The sequence below is a fragment of the Coregonus lavaretus genome, assembly GCF_964263955.1.
Source record: "Coregonus lavaretus genome assembly, chromosome: 31".
NCBI classification, from domain to species: Eukaryota; Metazoa; Chordata; class Actinopteri; order Salmoniformes; family Salmonidae; genus Coregonus; species Coregonus lavaretus.
The window spans coordinates 30530656-30549718 of NC_140018.1; the positions used below are offsets into that span (position 1 = coordinate 30530656).

A 19063-nucleotide genomic window follows, 5' to 3' on the forward strand; every position below is an offset into this window, starting at 1 on the left:
CCAATCCAGTGGCAACACAAACTTTAAATGAATCTCAGGTTTAAGTCATTACCCTTCTAAATGCGCTTTGTATACTGAAAATACAGTATACCAGAATGTTGTTTCACAGTCCAAAGTGGTGGGTTGAAACTGAAAATAGGCTAATAACGAAATAAGGAGAGGGAGAAGAAAACATATTGGTGTTTCAATTAAGTCACTTGGTGTTTTCACAAAAGAACAATCCAAATTTTTGTCCCTGCACACAATTGCACAGTCAATGAATTCTGCATTCATTGTATTCTTTATTCTCACTTACAGTATGTTTTAACTGGGTATCCTGTGTTGAGCATAATAACAGTCTGACTTGGTTCCAGTGATGTCAAATACTCACCCTATTATTTTATTTATGATGTATTTGTATGTTATTAACTGCTATAAGCAGTTACATGCTGTAAGGCCATCATTCAATGAGACATGATCAATTCAAATGTCCCCATGATTTAGGTTGAGATGGGAAAAACAAAGCCAAAATGTAACAAGTGTGCGCACACACACACACACACACACACACACACACTGTATTGAAGGCATGGTAAACCACATCCCTTTTCTTCTCTCTATGACAAACAAATTAAGGATTTCTCTCTTCAACAAACATGTGCACATTGTATTATTACGGAGTACTGAGTTCATTTTTCTGCTGCTTTCTCTGTATCCTGCCATGCTTTAGCACTGTGCTCAGACTTTGGCTTACACCCCAAATGGGGCTCTATTCCCGATTTAGTGCACTTCTTTTGACCAGAGCTATGGTCAGAATTAGTGCACTCTATAGGGAATAGGGTGCCATTTGGGATGCATCCTTTGTGAATCTGCTGGACTGCTTGGCCCTGCAACTCTCTCACCGGAGTAAAGCAGTAGTTCTGGCCTTGGGTGGAACCAGTCAATCATACATACACAATAGGACATAAGGAACAACAAGGTATTGGTCATGTAACGAAACAAGAAGGGAAAGAAATAAGGCAGAGCTTTGAGAAGGCCCATCAGTTCATACATTTGGTACTTGAAAAACATTTATCAACTATGTTTACTTCATTGAAAAATATAACATTTGTAAGCTAACGGTATGGCTGAGAGCAGAGAATTAACATCTACAATTCCCTAGGCTTGGTTATCATTGATCTATCCTATCAATGTTTTTGTGACACTTTGCACTGTATTACATTTAGTTGACATCCAGAATGTTCGTAGTTATAAAAATAAATAAGGGTATAATCATTAAAAAAGAAATTACTTCTATTAATTCTATTTCTATGGGTAGAATTCTCAGGCTTGGGTTAACATACTTTTTTTTTCTCTGGCATTTTTCTAAGGAGGGAAGTTAAGAGCGTGTGTAGCAGCTGCTGATTGGTTCAAAACTTCATTCAAGGCATCCAATAAGGGAGCCAGAGATTACAGGAGTTAACTAAAAGTGCAAAAAACATCCCACCGAATAAGCAAAATAAATATATATGTGGTCAATGACCAGTTTATAAGGTACACCCAACTAGTACCGGGTCGGACCCCCCTTTGCCTCCAGAACAGCCTGAATTGTTTGGGAAATGGAAACGTTGCTCAATTGGTAGCAAGGGACATAACGCGTGCCAGGAAAACATTCCCCACACCATTACATCACCGCCACCAGCCTCTACCGTTGACACCAGGCTGGATGGGGCCATGGACTCATGCTGCTTATGCCAAATCCTGACTCTGCCATCAGCACGACGCAACAGGAACCGGGATTTGTTGGACCAGGCGATGTTTTCCATTCCTCAATTGTCCAGTTTTGGTGATCGTGTTCCCACTGGAGCCGCTTCTTCTTGTTTTTAGCTGATAGGAGTGGAACCTGGTGTGATCATCTGCTGCAATAGCCCATCCGTGACAAGGACCGACGAGTTGTGCGTTCCGAGATGCCGTTCTGCACACCACTAATGTACTGCGCCGTTATTTGCCTGTTTGTGGCCCGCCTGTTAAGCTTGCACGATTCTTGCCATTCTCCTTCAACCGCTCATCAACGTGCTGTTTTCACCTACAGGGCTACTGCTGACTGGATGTATTTTGTTTACCATTCTCGGTAAACCCTAGACACTGTCGTGCGTGAAAATCCCAGGAGACCGGCAGTTTCTGAGGTACTGGAACTGGCGCGCCTGGCCACCGACAATCATACCACGCTCAAAGTCGCTAAGGTCACTCGAGGCCTGTCTGCCTGCTTTATATAGCAAGCCACGGCTATGTGACTCACTGTCTGTAGGAGCAAACCATTTTTGTGAACGGGGTGGTGTACCTAATAAACATGAGCATATTTTGTATTAAAGGGATACTTCAGGATATTGGAAATGAAGCCCTTTATCTACTTCCCCTGTCAGATTAACTCGTGGGTACCATTTTTATGTCTCTGCGTGCAGTTTGAAGGAAGTTGCTAACTAGTGACTGGAAGTCTATGATAACTGCTAGCATGCTAGTAGATTCCATAGACTTCCAGGCATTCCGCTAACACTAGTTAGCATTGGCTTGCGAAAATACCTCTTACTTCCTTCATACTGGATGAAGAGACATAAAAATGGTATCCACGAGTTCATCTGACTCTGGGGAAGTAGATAAAGGGCTTCATTGCCAAAATCCCGACGTATCCCTTTAAGTGTTCCAGTTCAATACCATTACATGAAACCATTGGAAATAAATGTTTTCCAAAAATAGCAATCTCATGGTAAATTAACAATTGAATGTAGTCGTGACGAGATTTCAAATACACATGATAAACTAACAACAAATATGCTATACAAGCTGAAAAGCTTGACTGTTTCTTCGTCTCTTGGATTTGGTCTAAAGTAACCGTCTTTTATAGTAACCCTTTATCTGGGTTGAAAGGCAGTGCAAATGTTTATTACTGTTGCTGAGGGAATCCCTATCTAACCAACCACCAAAGGTACTGTATGCCTTTCAGGTTCATGAGACATACTGTATATTATGGCTTGTAGAGAAGGCAGCCAGCGGAGAAGAAGCCACGTCTCTGGAATGTGATGAAAACAAAACAACCTAAAGATACTCGATCTCGATCACCCCCCCCCCCCCCCCCACAACACCACCGTGTGTTCCCATGTCATGGTACTTAGTACCACCACACAGCTGCCTGTCCACTGCAGCGCCCCCAGTCTGTTCCATGTGGTAGTGCCTGATTACACCTTTATGCACATACATGTAGGCAATACATGCATCTCCGCCTGTTTAAGCTTACAGTCTCAGCCAGCAGTAGCAGGTTTCAGGGACCCAAGCACTAGCCATGGGACTCCGAGTCCCAGGATGCCCTGTGAACTCCTCCTGAAACACGTGCAGCCTGCAGGCAGTCCTCCCGGCCACTAGGGGTCCTCCTCCATGTCGTCCAGATTGGGAGCCATGATGAAGTGCTTGGGGTAGTGCAGGCTTCTCTCGTCCGCAAACTCCTCCCAGCGGGTGTCGTCGCTCTCGTGGGTGATGTAGCGCTCTCCTCGGCGTGTCTCAAACTCTCGGAGGTCCAGCCACGTCTGATAATCCTGGAGGAGGGAAGGGAAGTGTATAGGTTAAGTGTATTGTCATTAGCAAACTGCAAGAAGAAGCCTAGGAGAAGTAGCTCTTCATAGATCCTTAGATGGAGTAAGTCCTATTTTCATAACAGAGTGAACTGTGAACACCATAGAGATGTGTTGCATTTAATGATGTGATGAACGTGGTGTGACTGAAGGTAGCTCCTCCTAGTCAATGTCCAGGTGTGTTACCTGGAGCCAGGGGTGACTGAGAGACTTGTCCACACTGTAGCGCTTCCTCATCTTCACCTGGAGGAGGTTGTTAATCAGGTCTGTGGCTGTGAGTGTGGATGGACAAACATGCACAACATCAACATGAGAAACAAGTGAGATCTACATTTCCATCCAGCACAATCTCCCTCCAGTCTGGCCACTCCAGTCTTCTATCAAAAACACTACATGACCAAAAGTATATGGACACCTGCTCGTTGAACATCTCATTCCAAAATAATGGATATTAATATGGAGTTGGTCCCCCCTTTGCTGCTATAACAGCCTCCACTCTTCTGGGAAGGCTTTCCACCAGATGTTGGAACATTGCTGCGGGAACTTGCTTCCATTCAGTCACAAGAGCGTTAGTGAGGTCGAGCACTGATGTTGAGCGATTAGGCCTGGCTCGCAGTCAGCGTTCCAATTCATCCCAAAGGTGTTTGATGGGGTTGAGGTCAGGGCTCTGTGCAGGCCAGTCAAGTTGTTCCACACCGATCTCGACAAACCATTTCTGTATGGACCTCGCTTTGTGCACGGGAGCATTGTCATGCTGAAACAGGAAAGGGCCTTCCCAAACTGTTGCCACAAAGTTGGAAGCACAGAATCGCCTAGAATGTCATTCTAGGTTAAGATTTCCCTTCACTGGAACTAAGGGGCCTAGCCCAAACCATTATTCCTCCTCCACCAAACTTTACAGTTAGCACCATGCATTGGGGCAGGTAATGTTCTCCTGGCATCCGCCAAACCCAGATTTGTCCGTCGGACTGCCAGATGCTGAAGCGTGATTCATCACTCCAGGGAACACATTTCCACTGCTCCAAAGTCCAATTGCTGCGAGCTTTACACTACTCCAGCCGACGCTTGGCATTGCGCATGGTGAGGCTTGTGTGCCATGGAAACCCATTTCATTAAGCTCCCGACTAACAGTTATTGTGCTGACGTTGCGTCCAGAGGCAATTTGGAACTCGGTAGTGAGTGTTGCAACCGAGGACAGAGGATTTTTACGCACTCGGCGCTTCAGCACTCGGCGGTCCGGTTCTGTGAGTTTGTGTGGCCTACCACTTTGCGGCTGAGCCGTTGTTGCTCCTAGATGTTTCCACTTCACAATAACAGCACTTACAGTTGACCGGGGCAGCTCTAGCAGGGCAGAAATTTGACAAACTGACTTGTTGGAAAGGTGGCATCCTATGACAGTGCCACGTTGAAGTCACTGAGCTCTTCAGTAAGGCCATTCTACTGCCAATGTTTGTCTATGGAGATTGCATGGTTTGTGCTCGATTTTATACACCTGTCAGCAATGGGTGTGGCTGAAATAGCTGAATCCACTCATTTGAAGGGGTGTCCACATACTTTTGTATATATAGTGTACATGGCTACCTCTAGGTTGAGTCAATTAGGACTACACAAATATTATGCTATTATCAGTCTCAAAGTTCCAAAGAAAGTTCCAAAGACACTTCCAAAGAGTTGGGCTAATTTTTCTATGGGGAGAGACTGAAAAAGACCACACCATGAGAGGTGAAGACCACCCACTACAACCACAGCGACCCTGGGAAACAGAAACTTAGGCGGTCTACTGGTCAACCCACTAGGAATACAGGCAGCTTCCCAAATGGCACCCTTTTCCCTTTATAGTGCACTACTTTTGACCAGAGCCCTATGGCCCCTGTAGGGTGCCATTTGGGATCAAGCCACAGTCTAGTTTTGACCGGCAGTAACCCCAGAGATCACACTGTAAGTACACTGAGTGAGTCAACAGCGTATTTATCCTGTAATGTGAAATGGCCAATTTCATGGTGATTATAGGGGTTGGTGACTAAAAAGCGCCAGTGCATGGCTATTGTCTAGAATCTACTTATAAAGCAAGAGTGCTATAGATGGCTCTCAAAAGAAATGATCCATAATAGCAAAATTGGACGTGTTGAAAAGAAGAAGATGTTTTAATTTGTTTTGTTTCCGAAAAAAACAGTGCATCCCCAATGGCACCGTATTCGCTATCTAGTGCACTATAAAGGGAATACAGTTCCATTTGGGATGCACACACCCACTCGCTCTTACCCTCTCCAGAGATCTCCTTCCAGGGGTTGGGAGGGTACATGAAGGCAGCGTTCTGGATCTGGTCGTTGATGTCTTCGTCCTCGTTGAAGGGGAAGGTTCCGCTAAGGCTGACGTAAACGATCACACCCACCGACCACATGTCCAGGGAACGGTTGTAGCCTTTACTTCGTAGGACCTCGGGCGCCAGGTAGGCGGGTGTGCCCACCACAGAGCGCCTGAACGACTTCTCGCCAATAATGCGAGCAAAGCCAAAGTCACAAAGCTTCACCTATAGGAACACACATAGGAACCAAGTTCATCCTTGAGCTGTCATTCCTTATAGGTAAGTTCCATTTTTAAAGCTTTAGTAAGCAAAGTAATTATAAGTAATTGATCAATTCTCATTTACAATAACAATCTGGTTAAATAAACCAATAGCACACTGAGCCCAGTAGCCCATTTTGCTTGTTGTGGTGGACAGCTCATGCACTCACCTGAGGGAAGGGCTCTGCGGAAGCCAGCAGCACATTCTCAGGCTTCAGGTCACAGTGGACGATGTTCTTAAAATGGAGATGCCTCAAAGCCACCAGGATCTGTGGGTCAGGAAGCACATGGGGAGACTTACTATTGGTTGAGCTATGGTACTTGTCATTACAGTGGCTTTCCAGTATTGTGTAATTATCTCTAGGGTACAGGAACAATTACACAGTAATAAAAACACTTTATGTAAAGTGTTACCGTGTGGGTCATTAGTATAAATTATATTTTTCTGTAACTGACCTGCGTGACTAGGAACTTGGTGAGACGCTCAGGGAGCTTGCTCTTCTCACTGGACAAGATCATCTCCAGCATGTCGCCATGGAGCTTCTCCATGACAACAAAGACCCTCTCGGGAGTCTCGAACATGCACTCCAGGTTGACGATCCCAGGATGGTGAAGGTTCTGATAGGCAGGGATTTAATTCAATTCAATTGAAAATGTAATATTTATCCCTGATGTGCAATTAGAGAGAAGGAGACCTTAGATATACAGAAACGTGTTCACTATGGGCTTGGTGACAGATGACCTCAACTCTGCAGAGCTGCACACATATTAGATGGTTTGTTTTTATCAACTAACACCACACTCCACATATGGTGATATGATATGTATATACCAGGGTCCACAGACGCACTTTGAAATCTGAAAACACACAGCATTTTTTCAGAATAGCCCTTCAAGGATCTAGCCCGGGACTCCAAACTGAATCTCTACATTTTACTAATGTTGTGAAGTGAAACAATAGTGAAACGTAGCTAACCAGTTCGGATTCCCAGGCTATCGGGGTCTAGAATGGCTAGAAAAAAAGCCAGGCTTCTCAGTCCTTTGTCTACCTGGAGAATGGCCACCTCGTTCCTCAGCTGGCTCTCCTGCTTGGTAGGGAACCTCAACTTGTCGATGATTTTGATGGCCACGTCTCTCCCAGTCTTTCTGTGTTTACCTAAACATGAGAATTAAAAAGATAAACTGTTGCAAATGAACTGTGTCTATTTCTTCCTCTGTCTCCAACTATAGAATAGACAGACAGTGAGAAATCCCACTAATAAATGTTTATTTGCATAGCATAGAAAGAAAAACAAGCTAGTAGTCTCCCCCTCCCTGTGAATTAAAGCCACTATAAAGAGAAGAAAGCATGGATGGATGTAAATGAAGCCAAAGGGAAAGGAACTCTGCTGCTACCGCGCTCTCCAACCAAGGTGCATGAATTGAGGAGCAAACAGAAGTGAAGAGGAAATTCAACAACTCTTGGAAGACAGTGGAAGTTGATCAAATAGCTTTGTTGTTGTTAAAAGCGAAAAATAAGCTCTTATCAGTTGCTGAATTTCCTCTCCACTTCACAATGTGCATAAAACCAATGGAACTACTGTAGAGTCAGTTTGACTTACCTCCATACACAATCCCAAACTGACCCGACCCCAGGACCTCATCAGCAAAGATCTGGTAGACTGAACTGATATCCTAAAAAAAGAGAAAATACATATTTTACTAAAAAGACAATCCATCTAACATTATGCAGACATTTTTCAATATTCCTAAATTCCTGAGTTATCAGGAATGCCAGTGGAGCTGTAGCTATACATATCTAATATGCTGTATTGGATATACACTTACCACATTCTCTGTGATCTGTGAGTTAGACACTGATATGCTGATCGAAAGGTCCTCTGAAGAGACAAGAAACAGATTGTGAGGTTTCGGAAATAGTAAATGATCAAGCTCTATTTGAAGCACGTCCAAGGTAAGGACACATGGTTATATTCTTAATTGTGTATATATTTAAAGTAGATATGATGCTTAACTATTCAAGCTGAAGCAAACACACACATTTTCTTCAGGAAATGTCCCTTCTGTAGTATACAGTGCATTCGGAAAGTATTCAGACCCTTTGACTTTTTCCACATTTTGTTACGTTACAGCCTTATTCTGAAATGGATTAAATTGTCCCCCCCCCCATCAATCTACACACAATACCCCATAATGTCAAAGCAAAATACGTTTTTTGTTTTTTGTGTGCAAATGTATTAAAAATAAAAAACGGAACTATCACATTTACATAAGTATTCAGACCCTTTCCTCAGTACTTTGTTGAAGCACCTTTGGCAGCGATTACAGCCTCAAGTTTTCTTGGGTATGATGCTACAAGCTTGGCACACCTGTATTTGGGGAGTTTCTCCCATTCTTCTCTGCAGATCCTCTCAAGCTCTGTCAGGTTGGATGGGGAGCGTCGCTGCACAGCTATTTTCAAGTCTCCCCAGAGATGTTCGATTGGGTTCAAGTCCGGGCTCTGGCTGGGCCAATCAAGGACATTCAGATACTTGTCCCAAAGCCACTCCTGTGTTGTCTTGGCTGTGTGCTTAGGGTCGTTGTCCTGTTGGAAGGTGAACCTTCGCCCCAGTCTGAGGTCCTGAGCGCTCTGGAGGAGGTTTTCATCAAGGATCTCTCTGTACTTTGCTCCGTTTATCTTTCCCTCGATCCTGACTAGTCTCCCAGTCCCTGCCGCTGAAAAACATCCCCATAGCATGATATTGCCACCACCATGCTTCACCGTAGGGATGGTGCCAAGTTTCCTTCAGACGTGACGCTTGGCATTCAGGCCAAAGAGTTCAATTTTGGTTTCATCAGAGCAGAGAATCTTGTTTCTCATGGTCTGAGAGTCATTTAGGTGCTTTTTGGCAAAATCCAAGCAGGCTGTCATGTGCCTTTTACTGAGGAGTGGCTTCCATCTGGCCACTCTACCATAAAGGCCTGATTGGTGGAGTGCTGCAGAGATGGTTGTCCTTCTGGAAAGTTCTCCCATCTCCACAGAGGAACTCTAGAGCTCTGACAGAGTGGCTATTGGGTTCACCTCCCTGACCAAGGCCCTTCTCCCACCATTGCTCAGTTTGGCCAGGCGGCCAGCTCTAGGAAGAGTCTTGGTGGTTCCAAACTTCTTGCATTTAAGAATGATGTAGGCCACTGTGTTCTTAGGGACCTTCAATGCTGCAGACATTTTTTGGTACCCTTCCCCAGATCTGTGCCTTAACACAATCCTGTCTCGGAGCTCTACGGACAATTCCTTTGACCTCATGACTTGGTTTTAACTCTGACATGCACTGTCAACTGTGTGACCTTATATAGACAGGTGTGTGACTTTCAAAATCATGTCCAATCAACTGAATTTACCACAGGTGGACTCCAATCAAATTGTAGAAACATCTCAAGGATGATCAATGGAAACAGGATGCATCTGAGCTCAATTTCGAGTCTCATAGCAAAGGGTCTGAATACTTACGTAAATAAGGTTTTTTTTTTTTTTTTTTTTAAATCAATTAGCAAAAAAAAAAAAAAATGTTTTCGCTTTGTCATTATGGGGTATTGTGTGTAGATATATGAGGAAAATCGTTTATTTTATCAATTTTAGAATAAGGCAAAATGTGGAAAAAAGGAAGGGGTCTGAATCATTTCCGAATGCACTGTATATTTATATATACTGTATGTAAAGAATAACTAAAACCTATTTAGGTGAATGCCCAAAGGCTGTACTTTCAGTACATTTCCATTGGAGTTTCCATTGGTTCTGAACTCGGACTGATCTATACCAGCAGTCCGGTCCCAGAAGTGGGCCACCAAATACCAATCAGCTGGGTCACCCAAAGACTGGGCTTATGTAACACAATCCATAGAGAGTAATATATCAAACAGTCTGTACTGTATGCACAGACCAGTAGAACAAAGGCGGTGTCCCAAATTGCACCCTATTCCCCACTACTTTTGAACCGAGTCACTATATTGGGAATAGGTGCCATTTGAGACACAGACAAAATGTTGATGCAAAATTAAACCCAAAGACCTCGACCAATAGAAACTAGGTTTTAATTAAGCTTGAGGTAGGTAGGCCACTAGTTTGAACCTGTGGTAACCATCAAAGAACCAAAATAGGGGAGGGTTGTCAAACTATTTTTTTTGCTTTGGGGAGGGTTGTGTGTGTTTTTATTGAGCACAGGGGAGGGTAGTGCGGTTTTCCCCTGGTTTACATTCAATCTTCTGCTCGTATTTTCTCTATAAACAATGTCTTGAATTACTTTTGATATTATCCGAATAAAGTTTAGAAACGTTTGTGAAGGTTTGGTATGGTGTGGCTATTAGTAAGCTTTAGCTACTGCAGGCCTATGATGTAAAGGCCCCGGTTCTCCAACTGACTCCGACAGTTGAACTTGAGGTGAGGAAGACTGTTTCAGGCCTACCAGAGTTACTCCTATAATCTAACAATATAATGCTTATCTTTATACAAAATATTCCCACCGGCATATCTATATATCTCTGGGGTTAGGCCTAAGCTTCTCTTCCTTTATATAGGCTATATATACAGTGAGGGAAAAAAGTATTTGATCCCCTGCTGATTTTGTACGTTTGCCCACTGACAAAGACATGATCAGTCTATAATTTTAATGGTAGGTTTATTTGAACAGTGAGAGACAGAACAAAAAAAACAAAACAAAACAAAAAATCCTGAAAAACGCATGTCAAAAATGTTATTAATTTATTTGCATTTTAATGAGGGAAATAAGTATTTGACCCCTCTGCAAAACATGACTTAGTACTTGGTGGCAAAACCCTTGTTGGCAATCACAGAGGTCAGACGTTTCTTGTAGTTGGTCACCAGGTTGGCACACATCTCAGGAGGGATTTTGTCCCACTCCTCTTTGCAGATCTTCTCCAAGTCATTAAGGTTTCGAGCCTGACGTTTGGCAACTCGAACCTTCAGCTCCCTCCACAGATTTTCTATGGGATTAAGGTCTGGAGACTGGCTAGGCCACTCCAGGACCTTAATGTGCTTCTTCTTGAGCCACTCCTTTGTTGCCTTGGCCGTGTGTTTTGGGTCATTGTCATGCTGGAATACCCATCCACGACCCATTTTCAATGCCCTGGCTGAGGGAAGGAGGTTCTCACCCAAGATTTGACGGTACATGGCCCCGTCCATCATCCCTTTGATGTGGAGAAGTTGTCCTGTCCCCTTAGCAGAAACCCCCCCCCCCCCCCCAAAGCATAATGTTTCCACCTCCATGTTTGACGGCGGGGATGGTGTTCTTGGGGTCATAGGCAGCATTCCTCCTCCTCCAAACATGGTGAGTTGAGTTGATGCCAAAGAGCTCGATTTTGGTCTCATCTGACCACAACACTTTCACCCAGTTCTCCTCTGAATCATTCAGATGTTCATTGGCAAACTTCAGACGGCCCTGTATATGTGCTTTCTTGAGCAGGGGGACCTTGCGGGCGTTGCAGGATTTCAGTCCTTCACGGCGTAGTGTGTTACCAATTGTTTTCTTGGTGACTATGGTCCCAGCTGCCTTGAGATCATTGACAAGATTCTCCCGTGTAGTTCTGGGCTGATTCCTCATTGTTTTCATGATCATTGCAACTCCACGAGGGGAGATCTTGCATGGAGCCCCAGGCCGAGGGAGATTGACAGTTCTTTTGTGTTTCTCACCAAGCTGCTTGGCGATGGTCTTGTAGCCCATTCCAGCCTTGTGTAGGTCTACAATCTTGTCCCTGACATCCTTGGAGAGCTCTTTGGTCTTGGCCATGGTGGAGAGTTTGGAATCTGATTGATTGATTGCTTCTGTGGACAGGTGTCTTTTATACAGGTAACAAGCTGAGATTAGGAGCACTCCCTTTAAGAGTGTGCTCCTAATCTCAGCTCGTTACCTGTATAAAAAACACCTGGGAGCCAGAATTCTTTCTGATTAAGAGGGGGTCAAATACTTATTTCCCTCATTAAAATGCAAATCAATTAATAACATTTTTGACATGCGTTTTTCTGGATTTGTTTGTTGTTATTCTGTCTCTCACTGTTCAAATAAACCTACCATTAAAATTATAGACTGATCATTTCTTTGTCAGTGGGCAAACGTACAAAATCAGCAGGGGATCAAATACTTTTTTTCCCTCACTGTATATATTTATTAAAATATTAATATCATACAGTGGACACCTAAGCTTATAGGCCTATGCATGCAGTGCCTTGATACATTTAGTGCTCAAATCTCTGACAGCTGAACCGTGAGGAGGATAATTATTGTTTTAGGAAAGTAGCCACACCTTTTTTTTTTTTATAATAGGCTATCGTGTGTGCAAAGCTATCATCAAGGCAAAAGGTGGCTATTTGAAGAATCTCAAATATAAAATATATTTTGATTTGTTTAACACTTTTTTGGTTACTACATGATTCCATATGTGTTATTTCATAGTTTTGATGTCTTCACTATTATTCTATATTGTAAAAATAAAGAAAAACCCTTGAATAAGTAGGTGTTCTAAAACTTTTGACCGATGGTGTATGTATTTTTTTTACTGACAAATTAAATCAATCATTCAATCCAAACTGTGCAGCGGCCAATTGATGAATGGAAAGAGACATCTGTTACAAAACACCAAAAAGTTGAATGACATTCAGAGATTGTCAAGCCAAGCCTTCTATACTGGGTAAGCCTACAAGTTAGGGAGGGATGTATTTTCTGTTTGTCGAGATTGACATAGTCTATTTATTGTGGGGTTGAAAATGCAAACCATGATATTGAAGTGCCCGAAGTCGGTATGCTTTGTTTATTGGTTGTGTGGTGCATTGCCACAGAAACCTGTTGGTGGAAAATTTGTTGCATATATTTTATATAATTATAAATATGGCATCAAAATATTGAAAATCTGATTTCCCCCTAGCTGATCATTGTCTGCAGCTGGCTCTAAATGTAGTGTAATGAAAAAGGTAGGGAGAGTGAGCTTGTCTGTGGTGGTCGGTGAACTCTCAACCTTCTGGCCCGTAGCCCTGCGTGGCATCGACTGTGCCACTTCAGCATGCTGTTATGGCAAAATCAATATCCAAGTTTATAAACACAGGGTCGCTACAGTTATAGTTATTTGTGGTCGTAAACATTATTTTCAGTTAATTCTATGGGGGGTCATGTGAAATGATTTTCGATCTGTCCCTAATTCACTCACATTGTACTCCATTGTGTAACCACGGATTGTTCTGGTGAGTTTCACTCAATTACACTGAACAAAAATATAAACGAAACATGTAAAGTGTTGGTCCCATGTTTCATGAGCTGAAATAAAAGATTCCAGAAATTTTCCATACGCACAAAAAGCTTATTTCTCTCAAATGTTGTGCACAAATTTGTTTACATCCCTGTTAGTGAGCATTTCTCCTCTGCCAAGATAATCCATCCACCTGACAGGTGTGGCATGTCAAGAAGCTGATTAAACAGCATGATCATTACACAGGTGCACCTTGTGCTGAGGACAATAAAATGCCACTCTAAAATGTGCAGTTTTGTCACACAACACAATGCCACAGATGTCTCAAGTTTTGAGGGAGCGTGTAATTGGCATGCTGACTGCAGGAATGTCCACCAGAACTGTTGCCAGAGAATGTAATGTTCATATGTCTACCATAAGCCGCCTCCAATGTCGTTTTAGAGAATTTAACAGTACGTCCAACCGGCCTCACAACCGCAGACCACGTGTAACCACACCAGCCCAGGACCTCCACATCCAGCTTCTTCACCTGCAGGATCGTCTGAGACCAGCCACCCAGACAGGTGATGAAACTGTGGGTTTGCACAACCAAATAATTTCTGCACAAACTGTCAGAAACCGTCTCAGGGAAGCTCATCTGTGTGCTCGTCGTCCTCACCAGGGTCTTGACCTGACTGCAGTTCAGTGTCGTAACTGACGTCAATGGGCAAATGCTCAGCTTCGATGGCCACTGGCACACAGGAGAAATGTGCTCTTCACAGATGAATCCCGGTTTCAACTGTACTGGGCAGATGGCAGACAGTGTGTATGGCGTCGTGTGGGCGAGCAGTTTGCTGATGTCAATGTTGTGAACAGAGTGCCCCAAGGTGGGGTTGGGATATGGGCAGGTATAAGTTACGGACAACAAATACAATTGCATTTAATCGATGGCAATTTGAATGCACCGAGATCCTGAGGCCCATTGTCGTGCCATTTATCTGCCGCCATCACCTCATGTTTCAGGATCTGTACACAATTCCTGGAAGCTGAAAATGTCCCAGTTCTTCCATGGCCTGCATACTCACAAGACATGTCACCCATTCAGCCTGTTTGGGATGCTCTGGATCGACGTGTACGACAGCGTGTTCCAGTTCCCGCCAATATCCAGCAACTTCGCACAGCCATTGAAGAGGAGTGGGACAACATTCCACAGGCCTCAATCAACAGCCTGATCAACTCTATGCAAAGGAGATGTGTCGCGCTGCATGAGACAAATAGTGGTCACGCCAGATATTGACTGGTTTTCTGATCCACGCCCCTACCTTTTTTTAAGGTATCTGTGACCAACAGATGCATATCTGTATTCCCAGTCATGTGAAATCCATAGATTAGGGCCTAATGAATTTATTTCAATTGACTGATTTCCTTATATGAACTGTAACTCAGTTTATATTTTTGTTCAGTGTATGTTGTCACTCTCTATTAATTAATTAATGGGAGGAATTTTCATATCACTTATCACAGCCAGAGATAAATCCAAAAAGGCTAGAAAATCCCCTCAAATCCCTTAAATCGTCTTAAAATACCACCACTTCATTTTCCAGTAATAGACTTTGAGCAGGCAGCGGGAGGTCACAGTGGAGTACCTCTGTGTTTTCCAAAAAAGCCCAAATATACTGAAGCTCTACACACACACACACACACACACACACACACACACACACACACACACACACACACACACTCCCATAAAAACATTACCATTGCGTGACATTAAATTTGACTAATCTCCTCAGCAGATCTCAATCACATTAGCAGAAGGGTTACCACTCTACTCACTGTGATCTTTGCCCTGTCCAGGGCCAGTGCAGACACTGGGTTGGGGAGTGACAGGCATCAGTGCCTGCCGGATGGCCTTCTCCCAGCCCTGGGCCACCTCTAGCCCCACGCCGGTGGCGGCCAAGGCAGGGTTATGGAAGTGACCGCTGTTATTCTCCCCAACGTAGTAGACCATCGTGGCGGTGATGATCTCGAAGCAGTGAGGGTTGCTGCCCTGGGCCAGGCTTTGGAATTCCTGCGCCTGCTCCACCTGTAGGATCTCTGACAGCGGGATCTCCTGAGGATGGGGTCAGATGAGCAGCTCAAAGGTCATCAAAGGTCACAATGAATTGTCAGCTAATCAAATGACCCGTGAGGCTGAGGTTTCCAGGAACTAGTACACCTACGGAATAGGGTCCTAACTCCTAACTGTCCCACCTTTATCAGCTCCCCCTCTCTCCTTTTCTCTGCTATGGCCTCTCCTCTCTTCTCCTCACTCTCTGACAGCCTTTAAGGAATGAAGTGTGTTGGGCTTTTCAAGTCCAATTTAACATTCCGCCTTCCTTCCTCTGCTGTAGCCGAGCAGGACAACACACCCACAAGGAGAAAAAACATCTGAAAGAGAGGAGTGAAGCTTCTCTGCTGCTGGCTAGCCAATCGTCTCTCAGTCAGCCCAGTCTGCTGCGCCCGCACGGGCCCCTCCACGCCTCTGTCGCCAGTATCAGAAGAACTGCTTGTGGTTTGCCGAGTGCACCACATGACAGGGCGCTCCGCCGGGCCGGGGGGAAGCGAAGCGCTCCCCTGATTAAAAGGCAGGACGTGCCTCCCCAATCTTGGCACAAGGCATGCTGGCAGCCTGCCAGGCAGGGAGGGAGGCATGGCCAGAGACACCACAGGGAAGCCCCCTGGTCCTGGTACTGACTATCCGTCTGCCACAAGAGGAGCAAGCTTAGCCACAGGGCTCTCTCTACTCCACCTCTTTCTCTCTTCCCTTCTTTTTACATCTCTCTCAATCCCTTTCTCTCTATCTCTCTTTTCCCATCTCAATTACTACCTCTCGCTCTACTCTCTCTCTCTCTCTCTCCGCTCTCTCTCTCTCTCTCTCTCTCTCTCTCTCTCTCTCTCTCTCTCACCTCTTGCTCTCTCTCTCTACCTCTCGCTCTACCTCTCTCTCTCTCTCTCTCTCTCTCTCTCTCTACCTCTTGCTCTCTTTCTCTCTCTACCTCTGTCTCTCTCTCTCTACCTCTTGCTCTCTCTCTCTCTCTCTCTCTCTCTCACTCCCTCCCTCTCTACCTCTTCCTCTCTCTCTGTCTCTCTCTCTCTTTACCTCTTGCTCTCTCTCTCTCTCTCTCTCACTCCCTCCCTCTCTACCCTTGCTCTCTCTCTCTCTCTCTCTCTCTCTCTCTCTCTCTCTCTCTCTCTCTCTCTCTCTCTCTCTCTCTCTCTCTCTCTCTCTCTCTCTCTCTCTCTCTCTCTCTCTCTCTCTCTCTCTCTCTCTCTCTCTCTCTCTCTCTCTCTCTCTCTCTCTCTCTCTCTCTCTCTCTCTCTCTCTCTCTCTCTCTCTCTCTCTCTCTCTCTCTCTCTCTCTACCTCTCGCTCTCTCTCTCTCTCTGTCTCCCTCCGAGATCTTCAAACGATTAGTGATATTCTGAGAGGCTTGTTTGGTCACATGCAAAAAGAACATAGAGGGAGGAGAGAACAGAGAGGAACAACTATAGCCTTGCCTGTCTGTCTGTGGGAGGAGGAGGACAACACCTTACTGTCTTCAAATAACACCACAAAACATTACTAAAATGTTCACTACATAAATAGAAAACAATTGCTGGTATGACAGGACTTTTCTTACTCCTTTCTAGCTTGTCTCAGAGCCTCACGCTACACTGTCAACTGTCTTTTTATTTGAGTAATGTCTTATTATTTTGTCTGTGTAACTGCTATAATTGGACAGGGAGGTATAATGAGAGATGCAGTACCTTGTAATACTTGGATCCCGTTTCGTTCTGCAGAAGGGTCAGACACTTGCTATCCAGCCTCCAGTAATGCCTCTTCCTCTGGAAACGGATAAAAGCAATCATCAAGAACTCTGAAACCAATTCCATCTCTATACAGACTATTGATGAAAGACTATATGTGCGTCCCAAATAGCACCCTCAAATAGCACCCTATTCCCTATGTAGTGCACTACTTTTGACCAGCACCTATCGGCCTCTACTTAAAAGCAGTGCACTATAAAGGGAACAGGGTGCCATTTGGGATTCACCCTATAACATGATCCAGGGTTATAACAAGGTTTCTCACCATGTTGTCTCTGCTGGTGTAGTGGACCATCCACCCCTCCCGAACCATGGTTGAGCTCTTCCGCTTGGTTTGTTTTATGGACTGAACCACCCGCATTAGGGGGATGAAACTGCTTGTCATGGGGCTACACAAAATGGCAAGAGCACGTATGAACGAATGTACGCCTAATGTCAATTGCCAAAGCACTGACATACATTTATAAAGCTCATGTGATTGTTTTAACAAACTCACAATCATTTTCATACACAAAACACGACAGAACACACATAAAAGGAACTCCACAATTGAACGCATCTGCACACATGATAGGTATTCAATTAATTGAATCCTATTCCTTCTATTCCAGTCCAGTGATAGCCTGTGGTGGCTGTGCTAGAAGAGATGGGTCTCTCATGGGACAGGGCACAATCTGTGGCCAAAGACACACTCCAGCGGCAGAAGAAGGCATTATTTCCCACCTGGGACAAAGGGGACTAAGTAAGTACCTGATAGCCTTGACTGTCTCCTCGTCCTTGTCCCCATCCAGACAGGGCCCCTCTATGTAGAACTTATCGTCTGGGGTGGAAGGCTCCTCTGGGTCATCCATGCTCTGGCTGCCCTCACTGTTCACATAACTGTTGTCCACCTCCATGGTGGCCTCAGAGTCAGGGCCTGGGCTGGCTGGTTCTGGGACAGGAAACACAGGAAGAGGGGGGTGATATTGATTGATTGATTTGAAACAATTTAAAAGTACAAAAAATACCCAAGGATGACACATTCAAGCGTTAAATGTACTTATTTCCAATGTGGTCCTCAGTGTGATAAAGACATGTACTGCTTACTAGCCTGGCCCTTCCTGTATGCGCTGTAGACACATACTGTACTTGTGATAGAAGAGTTGGCTACAGTACATACCGTATGGGACTAGGCTAGTTGCTTACTACATGGGGAGTCAATGCAGTCAATGCACTGGGGGCAGAAATGCTGTTAAGTAAATAGATGGGACAAGTTACAGAGGCAATTTTAGGTAGAGATTCTACTTGAGACAAACTTACCTCCATTAAAGGAAACCTCACCAAGGCAGTCTCTTGGTATCTTGGCTGCACATCTCTTATGGCAGTTAAATTTACAATCTGAAAACACAAAGATTCAACATTCAATGTCACGTCCAATCATTGGGAACTCAACCAGCTGTATGATGATGGCATATTGATGTACATTATCTTCATTTGTGGTGAATTATTCAGTTCAGAATGTATCAAAAAACTCTTCAAGCTACTGGAAATAGTATGGCACTTATTCCATCGACACAATATGCCAGTATTTGGAGCAGCTCACCTTTGCACTGCATGCCCTGACGGAACAGGCCCTTGAGCAGGCGTTTGCAGTACTGGCAGATGGTTGGTCTGGTGTAGGTGTGCACTGAGAAGGTGTGCGGCACCTTGACCCGTCCCAGCACCATCTTCTCCATCCAGATAGGTCTGCCGCTTAACAGGCTGTTATTCTTCCCTGCCCCCAGGAGAGGGCGCTGCTGAGGGAGCGAGAGCGAGAGAGAGCATGAGGACAATAGAGAGGAAGAGAGAGTGTAGGGGGAGATAGCACAATGGCGTAAA

At 44.5% G+C, this 19063-nt stretch overlaps 1 pseudogene across 1 annotated transcript in view; it reads right to left on the bottom strand.

The window, feature by feature from the left end:
- Nucleotides 1-3115: 3115 nt before the first annotated feature.
- LOC311107129 (serine/threonine-protein kinase D3-like) overlaps nt 3116-19063 on the bottom strand; it is a 55260-nt pseudogene continuing 39312 nt past the window's right edge. The window contains exons 6-19 of the transcript XR_014615871.1: nt 18789-18981; nt 18506-18583; nt 17957-18137; nt 17472-17595; nt 17147-17224; nt 15195-15471; nt 7974-8026; nt 7748-7820; nt 7196-7302; nt 6603-6764; nt 6317-6415; nt 5844-6111; nt 3768-3853; nt 3116-3545 (exon numbers count right to left, since the gene is read on the bottom strand). The product of XR_014615871.1 is annotated as a serine/threonine-protein kinase D3-like (transcript). The remainder of the gene's footprint in view (nt 3546-3767; nt 3854-5843; nt 6112-6316; nt 6416-6602; nt 6765-7195; nt 7303-7747; nt 7821-7973; nt 8027-15194; nt 15472-17146; nt 17225-17471; nt 17596-17956; nt 18138-18505; nt 18584-18788; nt 18982-19063) is intronic.